The sequence below is a fragment of the Mixophyes fleayi genome, chromosome 3, assembly GCF_038048845.1.
Source record: "Mixophyes fleayi isolate aMixFle1 chromosome 3, aMixFle1.hap1, whole genome shotgun sequence".
Taxonomy (NCBI): Eukaryota; Metazoa; Chordata; class Amphibia; order Anura; family Limnodynastidae; genus Mixophyes; species Mixophyes fleayi.
The window spans coordinates 332,289,475-332,312,967 of record NC_134404.1 but is presented as its reverse complement, the minus strand read 5'-3'; the positions used below and the strand labels follow the sequence as shown (position 1 = coordinate 332,312,967).

At 43.0% G+C, this 23,493-nt stretch overlaps 1 long non-coding RNA gene across 2 annotated transcripts in view; it reads left to right on the top strand.

The window, feature by feature from the left end:
• Positions 1-23,493, top strand: part of LOC142143043 (uncharacterized) — a 132,591-nt gene that overhangs the window by 37,079 nt on the left and 72,019 nt on the right. Inside the window, exon 4 of one of the 2 annotated variants that reach the window (XR_012689478.1) lies at positions 2,232-2,350. The exons of the other annotated variant lie outside the window; for it this stretch is intronic. This is a non-coding gene — a long non-coding RNA (uncharacterized LOC142143043). Of the gene's footprint in view, positions 1-2,231; positions 2,351-23,493 lie in introns of those variants that run through there. 2 annotated transcript variants of the gene reach the window in all.

Genomic DNA, 23,493 nt, shown 5'->3' with positions numbered 1-23,493 from the left:
ATCTACCACTTTATTTTGATCAAAGATCCCTTTTTAAAAAAAAGTTTAATTTCTTCATAATAGCTGCACTGGATGCTCTCTGAACACTGTGTGTATATATATATATATATATATATATATATATATATATATATATATATATATATATATATATATATATATATATGCCGCAGTGCCACTTATATTCCCAATACTTTTTCATACTGTCACTTCTATATGTCCAATTCTACCACACCGTGCGTGCGTGTGTATATGTGTGTTATTAAAACACCATATATGCATAGCTACTGTGCATACCAGACAATAGAAGGTAAGAAGGTATAAGTACATATCAGGTGATCAATCCCTCAGCTGTACTTGAAGTTCTTTGACGAATAGAGACCAATAATAGTGCAGTAATTCTATGTACATGTGTGTATATATATATATATATATATATATATATATATATATATATATATATATATATACACAAGTTAACCCGTGCATGATACTCATGCATTCTAGTCAAATCAAGCTACTTAAGGTCTTAAAAAGGTTCTTGTCATGCATTTGGGCCTAGCCCAGGCCTCCTCAGGGGAAGAGCATTAGTTCCCAACGCAAGCGGCCTTTTTAATGTGTGTTCATGAGGTAAAATTACCTCACGAAAATGAGTTTGACCCCTCAACTCGTAAATTTAGCCTTTACTACCCCTCCCACGGGGGGAAGGGGGGATGATGGAAGTTAACTGACTTGACTATTCTAATTTTTTTGTCAAATAATGTCAGTATACCAAATTTCAGGTCAATTGGATGAGCCCTTTCTGAGAAAATAGTTTTTTCCACACACACACATACACACTAACGCACGCCTCTACACATGTGTGTTCATGAGGTAAAATTACCTCACGAAAATGAGTTTGAGCCCTACCAAATTTCAGCCCTTTTTGAATTTTTTTTCCCACACACACTAAGAATTTAGTAGGTCAGTGTATAACTCTGCCCAGCAGGTGGCGCTGCAACTTGTTTTTTTTTTTCCACACACAGACGCCACTAAGCATTTATATATTATATATATATACAGTTACAATTAGGCTTATTTCCCACACCTCTCTTACAGAGGGATAGGTGAAATCCCAAGGAGTCTGCAGGAACAGGCTGCAGACAGGATTAAATTCCCTCTTGGTCTCTTTTGCAGGACACAAAGACACAGGTGCACCACATGGGTGCAATTGTTTTTTTGTGTTCTGTGATTAATTTGAAGTGCTTGGGCAGAGAATAAAACACTGTGTCCGTTCTTGCGGGCAGGGCGACCGATGCCAGATACTTGCCCGGTGAATATATATATTTATCTCTTTGGTGGGACTGTCTTATGGGCCTGGCATACCCGAGTAAAACAATGTTGACTTCTAGAATCCTTATTGTTTAGATGGGATGTAATCAGAACAGACCTATTAACCCTTTCTTTTGGAATGTTGCTCCCAAGCAACATGAATTTCGCATTACTTTTATGTAACAATGTTTACATTTTTATCCTTTTCTTAGCAGAAATGCTCTCAAACAACATCTGAATGTGTGTTTACAGTAGTCAGTTGTTTCAGAAGTTCCAATATTAATCACTAGATGATGTATGATTTCAATGGCGGCAAAATAAAGGGTTAATGTGTTAGGAGTTAATTAAGAAATTGGATATGCTTGCTATACTAATTTGATATTGAACTGAACCAGCTCACTTATTTTTAGTTAGGAAACATTTAGAGGGATATTATCGTACGTATTTACATAACCTTATTAAGACAGCTTTTTAAAATAAAAAAAATACAGCAACATATTTTGAGGAGTAGCTGATTACACACTTTAAACAAGCGAGAGTTATATACAAGAAGATTCTACAGAGTTTAACTTCAGGTCATATAACAATCTATGTTTACTTATATTTCCAGGATCCTGCAATAAGACACAGCAGGTCCATTAATCTCTTTTTAACGGTGACTTGGTGGATTTGTTTTAAGACTTGTTGAATATCCAAAGATGATATCCTTATGTAAATTCAACTATACCAAAATACGGCTTCAGTATGATTTACATGACGGCAATCTTCCGGATAAAATGAGCACACACCCCGAGCGCTGTTTTGGTTCTAGAGAACAGATATTTGGAGCCCCTATCCTATTGAAATATGGCAAACAGAAGACTAAAATGGAACATTTCATAATTGGGCTTTTTTTTTTCTAAACCACCATGTCTCTCCAGGGAAAAGATGATGGATGAAGGAAGAGTAAGATCAGGAATGTTTATTTCGTTCTCTACTTTCAGACTTCATAAGCGGAGGTAAGAGAGCCGAACAGTCCAATTTGATTGTTTCCTGATTGTCTTTATGTGTGACACTTCGGCTATGGTTTAAACATTTTATTAACTGCAGGGAGTGGGAAACAGAATGGTAAATCATTCTAATATAACTGCATCATGATGAGCTGCATTTAGAATCTGCTGTGCAGGACAACCCCACACTACGCTAATAAGATCCGTGTTTAACCCTATAATAGTTTGATAGGACAATGCAAAACAGGAGTCAGTATTTCATGAATGGTGGCGACTGGGTAGTTTTGATGGAAGTGTGACTTTTTGAAAGTATTTGAATAATGATGTAGTTCTGACTTATTTCATTTGGAACCAAAGAAAACAATGCGTTTTTATTTGAATCGGGGTGTAAACACCCTCTGCCTAAACTGTACTTGCCATATGTTAACAGACAGAATAGACCGCAGTATATTATTATTATTTGCATAGATTTGTAAAGCGCCACAGTGCAGTAAGGAAAACAGGACATACCTAAAATAGGGACATACAAGGTAGAGAAAATAAATGCAGACATGAAAACAAAAAGGGTATGGAGGACCCTGCTCATTAGAGAGCTTACATTCTAAGTGGAGGAGGGCACAGCTGAAACAAGAGGAGCAAAGGTGGTTCAGAGTGGAGATTGGGACAGTTGTGAGGGTGTATTAGTGTGAATAGTGTTATCGGGGATAAGGTCACCTCTGAAAAAGAGATGGGTTTTTAAAGAGCATCTAAAGATTTGAAGGTTGTGGGAAAGTCTGATTTAGCGTGGTAGGGAATTCCATAAGTGGGGAGCAGCACGGGAGAAGTCTTGTAGGCGGGAGTGAGAGGTGGTTACCAGAGACGAGACAAGGTGCAGGTCAGAGGTAGATCTAAGAGGGCGGGAGGGAGAGTATATATGATATGAGATTTGAGATGTATGCGGGGGTGGTGTTGTTGAGGGCTTTGTAGGTAAGGGTGAGTAATCTGAATTTGAGTCTGAACTACGCAGGGAGCCAGTGTAGGGATTTGAAAAGTGGTGCAGCAGAGCAGTGAGAGAGGAAGATCAGTCTTGCAGCAGCATTTAGGATGGATTGAAGTGTGGATATATGGTGTCAGGAATGCCAGATAGGAGGAGGTTGCAATAGTCAAGACGGGAGATGATAAGAGTTTTGCACAAGCTTATGTGAAATATAATGTCACATCAGAACTCAGACAAAAATATTATATTATAAAATAAATGAACAACTATTAACAGTATAATCATGAGGTACGGAATAATGAGGCTGATTATTCCCGGCAACACTTACTCCGACATCTTCACAACGAAGGGCTCCTTCCTGACAAGGCTCGATGATGACTAATGGGGCAAATGACTGGAAGCAATCGCAATGAATGAAGAAGCCGCCGCAACTTGATGACGTCACTTACATCCTTGACACTGTTAACGCTGCTGTTAAGGGAGTAATGTAAGTATGCGGCTATGTCTCATGTACTTTATAAAGCGTTGTACATTGTACATGGGCGCATACTTACATTAAACCCTTAACAGCAGCGTTAACAGTGGCGCAGATGTAAGCGACGTCATCAAGTTGCGACAGCTTCTTCATTCACCGCGATTGCTTCCAAGCAGTTGCCACATCAGTCGTCATCAAGCCTTGTCGGGAAGAAGCCCTTTCGGTGTGAAGATGTGGGGGTAAGTGTTGAGGTAGTCAGCAGTGCATAGATATGCTGACTACCACCGAATCTTACTTGCATACACATGTTTTGTACCAGCTAGTGGCACGCATGAGTGTAGTTTTAAAGCAAAGATTATGCCGTGTCAGTTATCACTATCAGTCAGCACTTACACCCAGTGGCGGATCCAGGGGGGGGGGGGGGGTGATCGGGGCGATCGCCCCCCCTAGCAGGGGCTTGCTGCCGGCGGCTGCACATTATGTGCAGATCCGTTCAGCAGAGAGAGTTAGGGAGAGAGTCCTGCCCAACTGCTCTGATTGACACAATCAGAGCAGCCGGGCAGGACTCTCTCCCTAACTCTCTCTGCTGAACGGATCTGCACATAGTGTGCAGCCGTCAGCAGCCTTAGGTGTCAAAAGGGGGCGGGGCTAAATCGCCCCCCCTAAATCGCCCCCGGTACAATTAACTTCTGGATCCGCCCCTGCTTACACCTGCCCTGTAGCTGGTGCAAATAATACAGCAGAAACCAGACGTAATCGCAAGAAACTCTGGACTTGAATCTCCATTAGAATACCCTCGGCACACCCTTTACATTGTCTACACTAGTCCGCCACTCCTACCCCTGTTCTGCCCCTCGTAGGCAGTCATAAGTGTCATTTGCATTCAGACGTGAATCGCATGCATTGGCGGGAGGTCCGTGTCTCAGCATGTGCAGAGCTATTTCCAGCAAGATGCGCATAGGCAAACCGAGGGGGGTTTCCTAGTGCCTGGAACCCCCCCCCCCCCCCCCATCCAAGCCTGTGGCACTGTATAATTGAGGTGGCTGGACTCTGCTCCCACATCACACAGCTCTGATTGAAAAGGGAGAGCTGCGTACACCTAACAGTAGTGCACGCAGCAGTGCCCATGTATATTATGGGGATAGGAAGAGTTGGAGAGCAGCCAAGCAATGTCTAAAATGATGACCACGCCCCCATGCATACTGGTCACGCCCACGGCCAGGTGTGGAAACCCCCCTCTACAAATCCTGTGTTTGCCCCTGATGCACTATGCAAATGGACGTACGACTGAGCATGAGTCAGGCCCAGTAGGCTTATTGTGATTCCACCAGGACAGGTCACTTCTCTCACGTCTTGTCTCCGTTAAATGCAATTGCAGTCTAAGAGCAGCGTCGTGAAACAGTTAAGGGAAGCGTAGCTTAGGTAAGATCCCGTTAATATCAGCACAATCTGATAGTACAGTATAGTTTGCACGTGAGTCAACACGTGTGTTCACACAGAGGGAAATCTTTAACTTGGCAGTTGAACGTGAAAGACATGAGTCTTATCTTGTGTGAAGCCAAGATTTCAGAAACTCAGCCCACTTCCAAAAACAACTCACAATTAGACCTTTCCTGGACATCCTATATGCACATGCAGAGAACGATGCTACGCTAAACAAGCTACCGACACCTCAAAGGAGACATTTTTCTGCATTTGTTGATCTTCTATTTCAACAATGTTTGAACAGTGTCTTAAAATGAGCCCTGGGAAATCTGTACGTTGTGAATCAAACGTTAGCACATTAAGTCCAGGATGTATTCTAATTTGTATCTGGATGCGGTTATAAGTCAGACAGACATTGGACGCGGTTTTAAAAACAAAATCACGTCATGTATCAAGCAGTGAGTTGCTTAAAACCACATCCGCTGTCTGTCAGATTAGAAAACGCCAAACTTCAGGTCTTTTTAAAGCCAACCCGTAAGGTAAAACTGTGTATTACTGTACAGATTTGTTAACACAATTTAGCTGGATGGATGGGTGCCATATTGCTAGGCAATTTCTTTTGTATAAAAAGCAATTATTAAAACCAAAAAATAAAAGTGACCCCTCCCCCCCCACCCCATTAAAATCTTTAACCAGCACCTCTATACCACAAGACAGCCTGCACTGTTTTCTCTAGTGCCAGGGAAGCAGAGTGTGGGCTCCCCCTGCTGGAGGGGAAGCAGAGTGTGGGCTCCCCCTGCTGGAGGGAAAGCAGAGTGTGGGCTCCCCCTGCTGGAGGGGAAGCAGAGTGTGGGCTCCCCCTGCTGGAGGGGAAGCAGAGTGTGGGCTCCCCCTGCTGGAGGGGAAGCAGAGTGTGGGCTCCCCTTGCTGGAGGGGAAGCAGAGTGTGGGCTTCCCCTGCTGGAGGGGAAGCAGAGTGTGGGCTTCCCCTGCTGGAGGGCAAGCAGAGTGTGGGCTCCCTCTGCTGGAGAGGAAGCACAGTGGCCTAGTGGTTAGCACTTCTGCCTCACAGCACTGGGGTCATGAGTTCAATTCCCGACTATGGCCTTATCTGTATGTTCTCCCTGTGTTTGCGTGGGTTTCCTCCGGGTGCTGCGGTTTCCTCCCACACTCCAAAAACATACTAGTAGGTTAATTGGCTGCTATCAAAAATTGACCGTAGTCTCTGTCTGTCTGTGTCTATGTCTGTGTGTGAGTGTGTGTCTATATTAGGGAATTTAGACTGTAAGCTCCAATGGGACAGGGACTGATGTGAATGAGTTCTCTGTACATCGCTGCGGAATTAGTGGCGCTATATAAATAAATGATGATGATGATAGTGTGGGCTCCCCCCTGCTGGAGAGGAAGCATAGTGTGGGCTGCCCTCTGCTGGAGGGGAAGCCAGCACCGGGACAACCTGTACCAGATCACTGTATAATAAGGAACTTGCAGTGTCAGGTCCCCCTGTCATCATGGGAACCGAACCTATCATTGCAGTGCTGGAGAGTCCCAAAGGCTACCAGCCCTGCAGTAAGGCTCCTCCTGGCACCACTGGGGTTTGTGTACTGGGGTAATGGCAACTTGCTCCTCCTCAGTGGTTTCGGTATAGTACGCTGTTTTTATTTTTAAAATACATTCTAATGAAAGACTCAACAACATCCATGTTTTACTTTATTCAAAAAAATTTTTAAAAAAATGTAGCCCGATGGGAATTCTTATTTTTTGATCTACAGGGATTAAAATAAAATACCATATTACGCAGAAACTATTTGCCAACTGGTTTTAGGGAGTCTTTCACTTTAAGGTCCATTATTTATTATGAGATAATTATTTTAAATGAAATACAGTTCATTTTTAAAATGCGTGTTTTAGAAACCCCTGTCCATTACTTTGGGATCATTGGGTTGGCAAAATTGCCACTCTCCAGGGTTCAGATTTTTTCCCATTACTGCAGTAACCACAGTTTTTCAGTGTGGGGCTGGTAGTCTTTGGGAGGGGGGGCTGCTTTTTTTTTTTGTGCAGACCTCCGCCCCCTAGGGCCCCACGCTTCGGTATCCCTGTCATAGTATAATCCAATCACTCAAGTAGAAACCTGATTAAACTGTATAACACTAGTAGGGCCGCAAAGAGGAATTTTGGGCCCCGGTACAGCAACTTCTTAGGGCTCCTTTCATAGCTGCCAAATGGGGCATGGGCGTACCAGATCGGTGGCTCCTCCCACTTCACAGGCAGGCAAGGCCCGCTAGGCAGGCCTGGGCCACAGTAATTTGTACCTACTCTCTCCCCCTTGAGCACTGGTGTCGGCTAAGAATTTTAGGGGGTGCACTCTCTCAAATTTTTTCAATTATTTATTTATGTGATCCCATACAAATATTTGGACCATGGAAAAAGGGATTCATTTATTCACTGCACTGTGCGGGTAACTTAAGGAGTGCTTTGTGTTCTATGCACTCACTGATGATGATGATGATGATGATTACAGTAGCCATCCTGTTTTTTATTTATTTTTTTACTTTTTGTTCTGGTGAATGTTATAGGTTTCTGTACCACAACATCATATCCATTACACTAGAATTATGTACTATCCCTCCTTCAATGAAACCTATCAGTGGAGGCAGTGGGGGTGTATATATTGGTTTGTCATATCGCCACTTCTCAAACTGCCTTCATTGTTAAACTAATAAATTCCATGAACGTACATTCCCATTACATTATTCATACCGCCACAACTAAATGTACACTTCCACCACTGAAACCCATGCCATATTATTACTTTAAACCCAACAAAGACTCACAAATAGTTGCCTCACACTCATCTATAACCGGCCTTTACATGGATTTTAAAATCCTTGCTAAGATAATGGCCATAAAATTTCAATCAACCCTCCCGAACCTTCTCGCTGGTCATCAACTGGGTGTCATGGGGCATCGCTACTTGTTGAAAACTATTACATAGAGATGCTCAGGCTCGGTTCCTCGAGAACCGAACACACCCGAACTTAGGGGATCCGAGTGCAGAGCCGAGGCGGCTCGGTACTTTCACGCGCCCTCTCAATCGAAAACGAGGCAAAACTTCATTGTGACATCGTCGGCTCTCACGATTTTTGGATTCCTTTTCAAGATCCAACATAATAGTGGGTGGGAGAGCTGGTGGGCCCAAGGACAATTCCATCTTGCAACAATTTTCTTTTCTGCCACTGCTGTGTGCCAATGTGTCCTAGATGTGCTAGGAACTGCCGTGTGTTTGTGTCATTGCTCTGTCGCTTACCATCCAGCCAGGTCGCTGCAGTATTTGTCCGAAAGTGTATGAAAATAATATTGTGACTTGTGAGGTGGTCAAAATTGACTGCAAATGACTTGAAATTAGTGTTATTGAGGTTAATAAAGATGTAGGAACAAAAAAAGAGCAAAATTATGTGATTTTAGCATATTTTAGGATTTTTCCTAAAAAATCCAAAACAAAAACACGAGGGCAGTTTTGCCAAAACCAAAACCAAAACCAAAACACGAAGCTAATCCAGATCCAAAACCAAAACCAGTTCACGGGGGTCAGTGAGCATCTCTTGTATTACGGCCGTGGTGGCATTATCTCAAGAACCAGGGGCAGGGGACATGTGCCCCCCCGGGCTAGTCCCATAGGGGGCTACCTTGTTCTGGGTCACTGGACCACATGCATTTTTTTCTCCTTTAAAATGTTCCTAATAGGTTTCTGAGTCGAGTCTTGCCCCTGGGGCTAAAATTTGCCAGCCCTCCCCTGTCAACAACATCTCCCAAGTTATATGTCACTTCTTGATGCCAGCAAAGCATTGGACACTCCGTCACAGTCTTCCTTATTTCTTGTATTGGAGCACAGAGCTTGTGATCTTCAATTCATACAACAAATTCAATTCCTTTACACAAATCCAGTTATGTCTCTCTTAAGAAATGGGACCAGGTATAGAACAAAGCTCTAGTTGCCCCCTTAACAATCTCCTTTGCAAACACCCATTTACCGCTGTATATGAACACTGTACTTGCCAAGCTAAAGCACCTGTGTGAAGTTATACTCTCCTTGGTCCATGGAAAGATAAGATAGTATTGTCTATCTTCTAGTATAACAAAGGCAGTGGGAGAAATGGCGGAAAGGCATACAACATACACCAGACCACTTCGGGTGTAAGACGAGTTAACGATAATGTAAACACCGTCAGTGTTTACACCTACATATTTATTACAATAGTGAAGAAAGCGACATGTAAAAAACAACTGCTTACCTGTAAACAGACACACTGGAAATCCAATGTGAGGAGGGGGCGACACTTCCAAATGACGTAACTTGCAAGCGCGACTTGGATTTTTTTTTAAGCGGCAACGCACGGACACATTTAATTATAGCAATATTAATTGTATTCCTAACCCTAACCCCTAACCCTCACCCTAATCCTAACCCCTAACCCTAACTCCTAACGTAAAGGTAATACTTACATGGGTCCGTGCGTTGCCGCTTTAAAATCTGAAATGTCCAAGTCGCGCTTGCAAGTGACGTCATTTTGAAGTGTCGCCCTCTCCTCACATTGGATTTCCAGTGTGTCTGTTTACAGGTAAGTAGATATTTTTTACATGTCACTTTCTTCACTACCGTAACAATTATGTAGGTGTAAACTAGGGATGAGCGCGCTCGGATTTCTGAAATCCGAGCCCACCCGAACGTTGCGGATCCGAGTCGGATCCGAGACAGATCCGGGTATTGGCGCCAAATTCAAAAGTGAAACTGAGGCTCTGACTCATAATCCCGTTGTCGGATCTCGCGATACTCGGATCCTATAAATTCCCCGCTAGTCGCCGCCATCTTCACTCGGGCATTGATCAGGGTAGAGGGAGGGTGTGTTAGGTGGTCCTCTGTGCTGTTTAGTTCTGTGCTGTTTAGTTCTGTGCTGTTTAGTTCTGTGCTGTTTAGTGCTGTGCTGTTTAGTGCTGTGCTGTGCTGTGCTGTGCTGTGCTGTGCTGTGCTGTGCTGTGCTGTGTTCTGCAGTATCAGTCCAGTGGTGCTGTGTGCTGTGCTCTGTCCTTCTGAGGTCAGTGGTGCTGCTGGGTCCTGTGCTGTGTCCTGTTCAGTCCAGTGGTGCTGTGTCCTGTGCTCTGTGCTTCTAAGGGCATAGTTATTTCCCCAATATTCCCCTGTGTTTAAAAAAATAAAAAAAATTTTTTTTTATAAAATACCAAAAACTACTTTAATATTTTTTAATTACCACAAAATTTTCACAACCAATCCTGCAGTATAAGCCCATTGGTACTGCAATATTACCAAGTTCACACATTCAGCAGTAAAAGTCCAGTGGTACTGCAATATTACAAAGTTTACACATTCTGCAGTATCAGTCCAGTGGTGCTGTGTCCTGTGCTCTGTCCTGCTGAGTTCCGTAGTGCTGCTGGGTCCTGTGCCGTGTCCTGTTCAGTCCAGTGGTGCTGTGTCCTGTGCTCTGTGCTTCTAAGGGCATAGTTATTTCCCCATTATTCCCAAGTTTGTAAAAAATAAAAAAAAAGTAAAAAAAAATAAAAAATTAAAAAAAAAAAAAATATATAATAATTATAACCAAATTTGCAAAACCAATCCAGCATTATAAGTCCATTGGTACTGCAATATTACCAAGTTCACACATTCTGCAGTATCTTGTGCTACATATAATGGAGAGCAAAAATTTGGAGGATAAAGTAGGGAAAGATCAAGACCCACTTCCTCCTAATGCTGAAGCTGCTGCCACTAGTCATGACATAGACGATGAAATGCCATCAACGTCGTCTGGCAAGCACGATGCCCAATCTCCTAGTACAGGGCATGTAAAATCCAAAAAGCCCAAGTTCTCAAAAAACAGCAAAAAAAGAAACTTAAAATCATCTGAGGAGAAACGTAAAGTTGGCAATATGCCAATTACGACAAGTAGTGGCAAGGAACGGCTTAGGCCCTGTCCCGTGTTCATGACTAGTGGTCCAACTTCACCCAAGGATCAAAGCCCTCCTCCCCCCCCCCTACAAAAAATTTAAGAGAGTTATGCTGTCAGCAACAACAACAAAACAGCAAAGAACTCTGCCTTCTAAACAGATGACATCACAAATCCCCAAGGCGAGTCCAAGGGTGTTGTTGGTTGTGAACTCTGACCTTCCCATCACTGTACGGGAAGAGGTGACTCCATCCAGCATTTGCAGCACGCCCTCTGCATATGCTGGAAGGATCACCCACAGTCCAGTTACAGATTTGGCTAATGAAGGTGTGAATGTTGTGCACTGGGAGGAGGATATTGATGTAGCTGGCGCTGAGGAGGATGTTGATGATTATGATGCAGACAGATACCAAATTGCATTTCTCAATTTCTATTTATATTCTAGATTATATAACGGCTGAAAAGTTTTCTGTTTTACTCCTAGTGGAGAGGGGATCTGATGCAGACAGATACCAAACTGCCTTTGTCCATTTCTTTGTATATTTGAATTGCTAGTTCTACAGTCTATGCAGGCTGCTTTATTTATATTCAACTACAAGTGTAGGGCGGGGGGGGGGGGCATAGATAGCCACCCAAAGTAACGTGGTCCATTTAATTTCACTTTCTAGCTCCACAGTCTGTGCAGCCTGCTTTTTTTTATCTTCAAAGTATTTATATTTACAAGCCTTGCAATCTAAATTAACTAGAGGTAGTGACGTGGTAGAACTCCAAAAGGCAGTTTGGAAGCCCCTGTACAAACTGGCTCTATTTTTTAACTGAGTTGTCCCCCCTCCAGTGTGTACTCGGAAAGAGTTTTTAGTGCAGCGGGGAACCTGGTCAGTGAGCGGCGAGGAGGTTGCTTCCTCACAACGTTGAAAAAATGATGTTTATAAAAATGAATAATCAATTCCTCAATGAAGTACAGCACTGCCCTCCAGACAGTACAGAGGGACCTGTGGTTGTGGAGTCCAGCGGGGACGAATTGATAATGTGTGAGGAGGAGGAAGTACACACTGTAGGGGGAGAGGAATCAGAGGTTGAGGATAAGGACGACATCTTTCCTCAGTAGAGCCTGTTTAGTTTGTACAGGGAGAGATGAATTGTTTTATTGGTGTGGGGGCCCAAACAAACCAATCATTTCAGCCACAGTTGTTTGGTAGGCCCTGTCGCTGAAATGATTGGTTTGTTAAAGTGTGCATGTCCTATTTCAACAACATAAGGGTGGGTGGGAGGGCCCAAGGACAATTCCATCTTGCACCTTTTTTTTTGGCATTATGTGACCATTCAACAGTCGTTTGCCATGTTCAAAAAGTAAAAGAAAATGCCAACAAATTCAATAAATTAAATCAAAAGTTAAATGCCCTGTCATTATTTAAAACAAGAGGTTTTGACGTGCTAGAATTAGTGTAGTGTTAAGATGTTATAAACACTACACTTGGAAATTGGAGGAGGTAATGTGGCCCCGGTATCAAATTGGGTACCGGGGCCACCCCACTATGCAGTCCAGATACTTGTTTGGTGGAATTCCGACACGTGGAGGGTTTTTAAATTATATTGTGGCCTCGGTACCAAATTGTGTACCGGGGCCACCACACTACGCAGTCAAGATACTTGTTTGGTGGAATTCAGACCAGTTGAGGGTTTTATTATTATATTGTGTGGACCACTCTATCTATACCACACTACAACTCTATACCACTCTATTTCCTACTTTAATTCTATTTAATTCTATTTCCTACTTTAATTCTATTACTAATTAATTACCATAAAGAGGAACAAAAAAAAACCAATTTTACCAAAAGTATAATATGACTTAGACTTACAAACACTACACTTGAAAGATCGTGCCTTTAAATGAAAAAGTCAGTCTTCATTGCACGACTATGTGCAAGTGCAACAGGGACATTTTTTTGGGTTTACAAAGTCAAACAATAACACTACGACCCTGTCTGTCTGGGGTCTGTCAATGACGAATTGTCTGGAGCATGTTTTGAGGAGGTATTGTGGCCCCGGTATCAAATTGGGTACCGGGGCCACCCCACTATGCAGTCCAGATACTTGTTTGGTGGAATTCCGACACGTGGAGGGTTTTTAAATTATATTGTGGCCTCGGTACCAAATTGTGTACCGGGGCCACCACACTACGCAGTCAAGATACTTGTTTGGTGGAATTCAGACCAGTTGAGGGTTTTATTATTATATTGTGTGGACCACTCTATCTATACCACACTACAACTCTATACCACTCTATTTCCTACTTTAATTCTATTTAATTCTATTTCCTACTTTAATTCTATTACTAATTAATTAACATAAAGAGGAACAAAAAAAACCAATTTTACCAAAAGTATAATATGACTTAGACTTACAAACACTACACTTGAAAGATCGTGCCTTTAAATGAAAAAGTAAGTCTTCATTGCACGACTATGTGCAACAGGGACAGTTTTTTTCTTTACAAAGTCAACTAATAACACTTGGACCCTGTCTGTCTTTAACATACTTAATGGGATCTCAATGACGAATTGTCTGTAGCATGTTTGGAGGAGGTATTGTGGCCCCGGTATCAAGTTGGGTACCGGGGCCACCCCACTACGCAGTCCAGATACTTGTTTGGTGGAATTCTGACACGTGGAGGGTGTATTTATTTTATTGTGGCCCCGGTATCAAGTTGGGTACCGGGGCCACCCCACTACGCAGTCCAGATACTTGTTTGGTGGAATTCTGACACGTGGAGGGTGTATTTATTTTATTGTGGCCCCGGTATCAAGTTGGGTACCGGGGCCACCCCACTACGCAGTCCAGATACTTGTTTGGTGGAATTCTGACACGTGGAGGGTGTATTTATTTTATTGTGGCCCCGGTACCAAATTGTGTACCGGGGCCACCACACTACGCAGTCAAGATAGATAGATGCGTATCATAGATAAAGTACATTCAGTGGTGTGGGGCAAATTGAAAAATATTCAAAATGCACTGACATTATCAAAAACAAGAGGTTGTCACACGCTAAAACTCCAACATGTATATGATGGAGAGGATGGAGGAGCAGCCGTATGTGTAGTGTAATGCAGACCTGTTGAAGGTTTTTTATATATTTTATTGTGGTGCCCAGTGCCCACTCCTCTACGCAGTCCAGGTACATTTATTGGTGCGATTCATAAAAGTTCAGGGTTTTTAAGATATTGTGGTGACCCACTCCTCTACGCAGTCCAGGTACATTTATTGGTGCGATTCATAAAAGTTCAGGGTTTTTAAGATATTGTGGTGACCCACTCCTCTACGCAGTCCAGGTACATTTATTGGTGCGATTCATAAAAGTTCAGGGTTTTTAATATATTGTGGCGACCCACTCCTCTACGCAGTCCAGGTACATTTATTGGTGCGATTCATAAAAGTTCAGGGTTTTTAAGATATTGTGGTGACCCACTCCTCTACGCAGTCCAGGTACATTTATTGGTGCGATTCATAAAAGTTCAGGGTTTTTAATATATTGTGGTGACCCACTCCTCTACGCAGTCCAGGTACATTTATTGGTGCGAATCAAACAAGTTGATGGTTTTCTTATTATATATATTGTGGTGACCCACTCCTCTACGCAGTCCAGGTACATTTATTGGTGCGAATCAAACAAGTTGATGGTTTTCTTATTATATATATTGTGGTGACCCACTCCTCTACGCAGTCCAGGTACATTTATTGGTGCGATTCATAAAAGTTCAGGGTTTTTAATATATTGTGGTGACCCACTCCTCTACGCAGTCCAGGTACATTTATTGGTGCGATTCATAAAAGTTCAGGGTTTTTAAGATATTGTGGTGACCCACTCCTCTACGCAGTCCAGGTACATTTATTGGTGCGATTCATAAAAGTTCAGGGTTTTTAATATATTGTGGTGACCCACTCCTCTACGCAGTCCAGGTACAATTATTGGTGCGAATCATAAAAGTTCAGGGTTTTTAATATATATTGTGGTGACCCACTCCTCTACGCAGTCCAGAAAGATACCTTGTTGCAACGTTTTGGACTAATAACTATATTGTGAGGTGTTCAGAATACACTGTAAATTAGTGGAAATGCTTGTTATTGAATGTTATTGAGGTTAATAATAGCCTAGGAGTGAAAATAAGCCCAAAAACTTGATTTTTAAACTTTTTATGTTTTTTTCAAAAAAAATCCGAATCCAATACCTTAAATCCGAACCGAGACCTTTCGTCAAGTGTTTTGCGAGACAAATCCGAACCTCAAAAATAACGAAAATCCGGATCCAAAACACAAAACACGAGACCTCAAAAGTCGCCGGTGCACATCCCTAGTGTAAACACTGTCGGTATTTACATCACCGTTAATACGATTACTACTCACCACTTCCACCACTGATAACATACTAAAATTATTGTTGTGGTTTTAATTCCTTTTCGGTACATTTACAATGGTCAGAAGGTGAAGCTAAAGTTCAATAAAAGTATTTTGCAAACTTAATACTGAGTCGTATTATCGAGATAAAAATGTGAAAACAAAACTCCCTCTCTGATCCCCTCTCCAGTGCGCTTATGTAAGATTTTCAGTTTACTGAGTTAAATGACCGTGTATAACGTACTATGTTTTATAGTCGGTATCGCGTTCAGCCTAGAAAGCCGTAAACACTCAGCTGTTTTTTTCTTCTAGCAGTTACATCATTTGACAATTAATAGTCCTCTGTGGGTGATGTCGTGAATCGCATGAACCAAAACTACACTCTGCTGTAACTGGTCATTTATTCCGTAGCTCCTAGTTCACCTTTAAAGGAGAGATTTTCTCACCAGGCTATTCTATATTATAACATCATCATCATCATATAACATCCAGAGAATCACACCTTTGGGGCCGGTGCAAGGTTGCTCGGCACCCTAGGCAAAGCTTAAGCTTGCCGCCCGAGCGTATCACATCCCGCCCCCCCCCCCCCCCCCCCCCCCCCCAGGCGCCCAAAAAAAAATTTTTTTATTTCCCAGCCCCTAACACACTTAACATTTCTAAAATAAAAATAATAACTCTCACCTCCTCCGTTCTCTCCCCTCTGTCTGTAGCCTCCGCTCTCTCCCCTGTCTGTCTGTAGCCTCCGCTCTCTCCCCTCTGTCTCTCTGTAGCCTCCGTTCTCTCCCCTCTGTCTGTAGCCTCCGTTCTCTTCCCTCTGTCTGCAGCCTCCGTTCTCTTCCCTCTGTCTGTAGCCTCCGCTCTCTCCCCTCTGTCTGTCTGTAGCCTCCATTCTCTCCCCTCTGTCTGTCTGTAGCCTCCGCTCTCTCCCCTCTGTCTGTCTGTAGCCTCCATTCTCTCCCCTCTGTCTGTCTGTAGCCTCCGCTCTCTCCCCTCTGTCTGTCTGTAGCCTCCATTCTCTCCCCTCTGTCTGTCTGTAGCCTCCGCTCTCTCCCCTCTGTCTCTCTGTAGCCTATTTCCCAGCCCCTAACACACTTAACATTTCTAAAATAAAAATAATAACTCTCACCTCCTCCGTTCTCTCCCCTCTGTCTGTAGCCTCCGCTCTCTCCCCTGTCTGTCTGTAGCCTCCGCTCTCTCCCCTCTGTCTCTCTGTAGCCTCCGTTCTCTCCCCTCTGTCTGTAGCCTCCGTTCTCTTCCCTCTGTCTGCAGCCTCCGTTCTCTTCCCTCTGTCTGTAGCCTCCGCTCTCTCCCCTCTGTCTGTCTGTAGCCTCCATTCTCTCCCCTCTGTCTGTCTGTAGCCTCCGCTCTCTCCCCTCTGTCTGTCTGTAGCCTCCATTCTCTCCCCTCTGTCTGTCTGTAGCCTCCGCTCTCTCCCCTCTGTCTGTCTGTAGCCTCCATTCTCTCCCCTCTGTCTGTCTGTAGCCTCCGCTCTCTCCCCTCTGTCTCTCTGTAGCCTCCGCTCTCTCCCCTGTCTGTCTGTAGCCTCCATTCTCTCCCCTCTGTCTGTCTGTAGCCTCCGCTCTCTCCCCTCTGTCTGTCTGTAGCCTCCATTCTCTCCCCTCTGTCTGTCTGTAGCCTCCGCTCTCTCCCCTCTGTCTGTCTGTAGCCTCCATTCTCTCCCCTCTGTCTGTCTGTAGCCTCCGCTCTCTCCCCTCTGTCTGTCTGTAGCCTCCATTCTCTCCCCTCTGTCTGTCTGTAGCCTCCGCTCTCTCCCCTCTGTCTGTCTGTAGCCTCCGCTCTCTCCCCTGTCTGTCTGTAGCCTCCATTCTCTCCCCTCTGTCTGTCTGTAGCCTCCGCTCTCTCCCCTCTGTCTGTCTGTAGCCTCCATTCTCTCCCCTCTGTCTGTCTGTAGCCTCCGTTCTCTCCCCTCTGTCTGTCTGTAGCCTCCGCTCTCTCCCCTGTCTGTCTGTAGCCTCCGCTCTCTCCCCTCTGTCTCTCTGTAGCCTCCGCTCTCTCCCCTCTGTCTGCAGATTCCTCTTTCCTGTACTCACCTTAGCTTCCTCACTTTTCTTCCTTTCTCTTATTGCGCGCCTTTCGTTTCTTCTTTCTTCTGTCTCCTATCGGCTCCTCTACACTGGCAGCGTCGTGATGTCACAACGCTGCCAGAAGCCAGGCGCCGGGTGTATTTTAAAATGCGGTGCTGTGCTGTAGCAGCACCGCATAATTGAGGGCGGGCGGCCGATCTGCCCTAGGCGATCGCACCGCCAGCATTTATTTCTAAATTATTACTGGGTCCCCCGCTTCAGTGCCGCCCTCCAGAGCCCGGCGCCCTAGGCAACTGCCTAACCTTGCCTAATGGGAGCGCCGGGCCTGCACACACTGCAATATAGAGTGAATTATATTAAGGATAATTTGCAGAATAAAGCTCTTTGTGTGGTGCTTTACTTGCTGAATGTATGCTAGGTACATAAAAATATGCACTCAAAATTGTGTTGCAGGATATTTTAATGATCTCTAAGGGATACACAACCTTTTGATATATGCAAGGTGACCTGATTTTTTTTTTTACTGTTTTAATAGGACACATTTTGTACCAACCAGAGCACCTTATAAGGAAAAGGCATTTTTACGCCTTAAATGTATGTAATAGAAACATTAAAACAGCTCTAACATCCCCTCATCCTCATGGCCTATTTAAAATTTAAACCAGCTGGAAAAAAATGGTATTGAAACAGGAGAGTTATAATTAGGAGGGTTGCCCAAAAGTGACAGTAGGTATGACTTAACAAAGGGACATTTTTCAATTTTCCTATCATGTTTCTTCCCATGAAGACCCCAAATCCTGCAAATGGCCACACAAAGCTTCAGGGTTAAGGCTCATTTAGGATTTCAAAAAAGACAGAGATACACTTTTTTTTCCTATTTGTCTAAGTGCGACTAATTGTGCACCAATCATACTCATTCCAGTGTCTTTGGTAAACAGCCCCATAAAGGCTGACAGTGCCTACGTTTGTGGTCTAGTGAAGATTCCACCTGTTTATTCCATTAGTTTATTTTAAAAGCTTGTGAGTATGTTATATATTTTTACTACATTGGTATAATGGGCGTTATACTGGGACCATTAGGGTGGCAAGTTGGCACTCCAGGGCTTCCAATCTACTTGCCCTGAACCCCATAGGCCAGGAGGCTCAGTTTGAGCCTCAGTGCTTTTTAGAATGAGGCTGATAGCATCCTGGACGGTGGTGTTGCATGCTGTTTTTGGCATCACCCCATAAAGGCACCAACCTTGCACTGAACAGCCTGGGGCTGGATGTCACTGTAGAATGGGTTCAGTTTAACGATTTAGTGGCGACAGGTTACCTGTTTTTTAATATTTTTTATTTTTACAGAGCAGCAGCTTCTGAATGTTAATATTAGTGTTTGACCTCTTCCCAGACCTTGGACTGATTATCGGATTTTGCCCTGGACTCTACGAGTTCTGACTTCAGCCTATATTACCGTTTTTTTCTATCAAATGTAGCCAGCCCTTGTTTATTGACTCCGTTATAGATCTCTGCCTATCCTGACCAATGGCCCGTGCACCTTTAACCTCCTTTCATGTCCTGTCACCCCATTCAGCAATTTTGTATTTAATAAGACTCTACCACAACGAGATCAGATCTGGGGGCAACCGAGTACTCTGGTACAAATTGCGTTCCTTGAAATGGGAGCTACTATAGGTGAATACCTTGTGAAGAAGGTTCTAGGGGTGTATTCTCTTGTCTAATATTGCCATAGCACTAAGGTCTGAGCAGAGGTAACTGTCAATCACTTGCAGTTCTCTGCCTTTTTAGCTGCTTGTTTTTTCTGCAAGTAACTGACAGTTACCTCTGTTTAAAGCACAAATACTGCTGATTAATTTGATTCCAAAAGCGCAGTAAGTGTTCCCTGCAAGCTCTTTATTGATCTGACATGTGAAGTTTGGATCAAGCTGACAGAGAAAAGTATTGTAGGAAATTTCAATGTAACGGTTTGGGAAACACATTTGACGCAATGCGATGAGTTTACTTAAAAGTCAATGCACGTAGCATTAATGAAGTTGCGCTGTGTTAAATGTTAGTTTAACACTTGCTCCCATCTGTACTCTTCAGATGCCTATCTTATAAAGGACAAGCTGCTAATTCATGTTAAACAGATGTCTGTTAAAAGCTACATAGAAGATATGATTGATAGTAGTCAGGTCAAGAGTTGAAGCAAGAAAGGCAGAATCTTGTGGTAAACGTTCACACCAAACATCTGCTTACTTTGCTACATACTGTGTCTGTTTAATTTCTTCATATAAATATATTTGCCTATTTTCACTAAGCAATTAATTTACCAACAATGGTGAAGACTTTGAGAAACTAAATATTTCCGTTTCAGAGTTGTTTCTAGCATTTACATAGCACTATTTTACTGCACTAAAGGTTCGCAAACTTAGGTGCACCTGTGGACCTACTATGTAGTCTGCAGGACATAGACTCACTCCACCCATCTCCTCCCCTTTGGTTCTGCAGATTCCACCCAACTCTCCCCCCTTGATCTGTCATTTTCCCCAACTTCTCCCTTCTGGTTCTGCAGACTCCACCCAACTCCTCCACTCTGATTCTTCAGACTCCACCTAACTCCTCCCATCTAGTTCATAAGACTCCCTCCAACTACTCTGCTCTGATTCGGCAGACTCCATACAACTCCTCAGGTCTGGTTCTGCAGACTCCACCCAGCTCCTCAGCTCTGGTTCTGCAGACTCCATACAACTCCTCAACTCTGGTTCTGCAGACTCCACCCAACTTCTCCCCTCTGGTTCTGCAGACTACACCCAACTCCTCCCCTCTGGTTCTGTAGACTCCACCTAACTCCTCCACTCTTGTTTTGCAGACCCCACCCAACTCCTCCCATCTGGTTCTGCAGACTCCATACAACTCCTTAGCTCTGGTTTTGCAGACTCCACCCAGCTCCTCAGCTCTGGTTCTGCAGACCCCACCCAACTCCTCCTCTCTGGTTCTGCAGACCCCACCCAACTCCTCCCCCTCTGGTTCTGCAGATCCCACCCAACTCCTCCCCCTCTGGTTCTGCAGACTCTGCCCAACTCCTCCCCACTGGTTCTGCAGAATTCACCTAACCTCTCCTGCTACCTTTGTAAATCAATGCACATTGGTAGAAATCTAAACCGAGGAGCAAGGCAACTCCAAAGAGGGTTTTGAACTATACTTTCACCATGTTGGGCTGTTTGTAAATAACATCCACATTTGTAGAAGCTCGAACTTTATTTTTATTCCTCTCAGAATACCTGTTTAATATTGATGCAGTGTGCATTCTGTGACCATGCCTAGAACACATAAATGTTTATGAAGTGGAGGAAACATTAGAATATTTTTGGGGATTTGGGGATGTTTAAGCAAGGTTCATAAAAAGGATGGGATAGTTGGGTCAGGGTAATTAGAAGGGCCTAAAATTAATTTGTTGACACAAGTTGCTATAGAATCTTATTAACACCCACATAGGAAGAGCAGAATAGGTCGAGGACATGGATGGAAGGACAGAGACACCTGGGAAGGAGGAAGGGATGAAACGTGGGTTGGTGAGAGATCCATCTCAGGAACAATGTAGAGAAAAAATAAAATAAATTGCATTTGAATTCTGAGATTTCTCATTTTTAAAGGGATACTGTGCGATCCTGCTGTAATGTAAGGATATTTAGCAAAAGTTACAAGATCAGCTATTTCCTTATGTCACCTATCAATCTGTCCAGCCTAAGTAGTGAATAGTGAATCTATGTAAAGTAAATTCAAAGTCAAACTTCAGACTCAAATATCATTATATGTTTTAATTATTATATGCACATTGAATTAAACTCCCAAAACATATCTAAACATTTTGATATTACTCATAGATAATAAGTGTTGCCTAGGTATTAAGTTTTGCACATGTTTCATACGCGGTATAGTTTATTTAACATTTATAAAAGGTTTGGACTTAGGTGCACTCTCAAATCTAAAGGAGACAGAAGGCCGATTAGGCCTGATGGGGTATAATGGCTGGTGGCAGGAACAACCCCCCCCCCTCATCCCTGAAAACAGAGGGCTTTGGCATGCGTTATATACTTTCCGTGACCCCACCTGTTCAGGACTTGTAATAGGTAAAGAGGAATGGTCCTGCCCCCTGCAGGGTGACTATTTCAGTCTAAAAACAGCCTAGTGTGTCCTGGCGCAGTGGATAAGATCAAAAATTTCCATTGAGCGGGCGACGCCTTCATTTGACGCACAACAAGAGTCCTTCCTCCCTCAACGGTGGCGGCAGCAAGATCTGCGGCCAGCTAGGAAAAGTGGTCAAGCCGTGGGCAAGAGGTCCCTCCATCTAGCTCTTTGACAACAAGCGGTGTGAGCTGGAGTCTTCAGTGCTATTTGTAGCCCCCTTGTCTTTACACAGGGTGCGGCAAACCTAATTTTGCCATAACAACGTTTTTTGGGGTATATTTACTAAACTGCGGGTTTGAAAAAGTGGAGATGTTGCCTATAGCAACCAATCAGATTCTAGCTGTCATTTTGCAAAATATACTAAATCAATGACAGCTAGAATCTGATTGGTTGCTATAGGCAACATCTCCACTTTTTCAAACCTGCAGTTTAGTAAATCTAACCCTCCGTCTTTTTATTTCAAGAGGGGTACATGTGGGCAAAGCCCTAGGGGGGGAGGGAGCTAGGTAGTATCACCTATTCAGCAGCTTAGCCGCAGTTGGTCTTTCTGTGTTATTTAGTGCTAAAGGCTTATTTTTTTCACTTCAATCTAAACAGTAAAAGAGAAGCAGAATAAAGCTCTGCAAACAGGATTTATTATTCAAAGGAATTTTTAAATATAGCAACGGAGATCGGGAAATGAAATCAGGTAGATTAAAATGGTCTGAGACAGGTTTTATATAGACAGTTTCAAAGAAACTCCTAAAACAACAAAACTGTGTTTAATCTGTATCTGAAAGCAAACAAATTAACAGCTTTCATACCCCGAATGATTGAGGCAAAAGCTTTGCTTTTTTTTTTTTTTGCAAAAAAAAATACTTTTCTGACATCTCTTCTTTACAGGAGGAAGTTTCAGATTCCTTCAGAAGTCCGTGAAGTTAGATCAAAAACATTTTTCAGGGCTTTATTTTTTCTTGTTTTTTTTTTTTTTAAAAAAGCTTCTAGTTTAAACCACATTCACCGGTGAACTCCCTGTTATTTTAGCCAACTATGTTGAAGTTCTCAGCAGCCTAAAAGTGATTAAAACTGTCACAGAATATTCTGTAGGTACATTTTTTTTTTGCATAGTATATATAAATACATTATAAATGTTTTTTTTTAAAAAATGATGTTGTCGATCTGAGAAAAAGTTCACTTTCTTCAAGAAAATTACACAGATTTTGCAACATAAATAGGAATCTTATTTCTTTCCCAGACTGAAAACAATGTTACACAGCAGAATTTGTAAACCTTCTTACGGAATCTGAGATACATAACAAATTGAAGGTCCTTAAGTTGACCTGACCCAAATTATGCAAATTAATATATATAGGAAAATGGAAGGCTACACATGATGACTCTGAGGTCTCATGACTTCACCTAAATTGTTCTGATACTCCCCTTGTTTTACTGAAGCTTGAATTTACCCCTCCCCATCACCTGGGGTCTGATTTATTAAGGATCTTAACTTAAGAAACTTCTTATTTCAGTCTCCTGGACAAAACCATGTTACAATGCAAGGGGTGCAAATTAGTATTCTGTTTTGCACACAAGTTAAATACTGACTGTTTTTTCATGTAACACACACATATCAATTTTAAATGTCGGTGTACAAATAAGCTATCAAGTATTTGTGTGCTACATGAAAAAACAGTCAGTATTTAACTTGTGTGCAAAACAGAATACTAATTTGCACCCCTTGCATTGTAACATGGTTTTGTCCAGGAGACTGA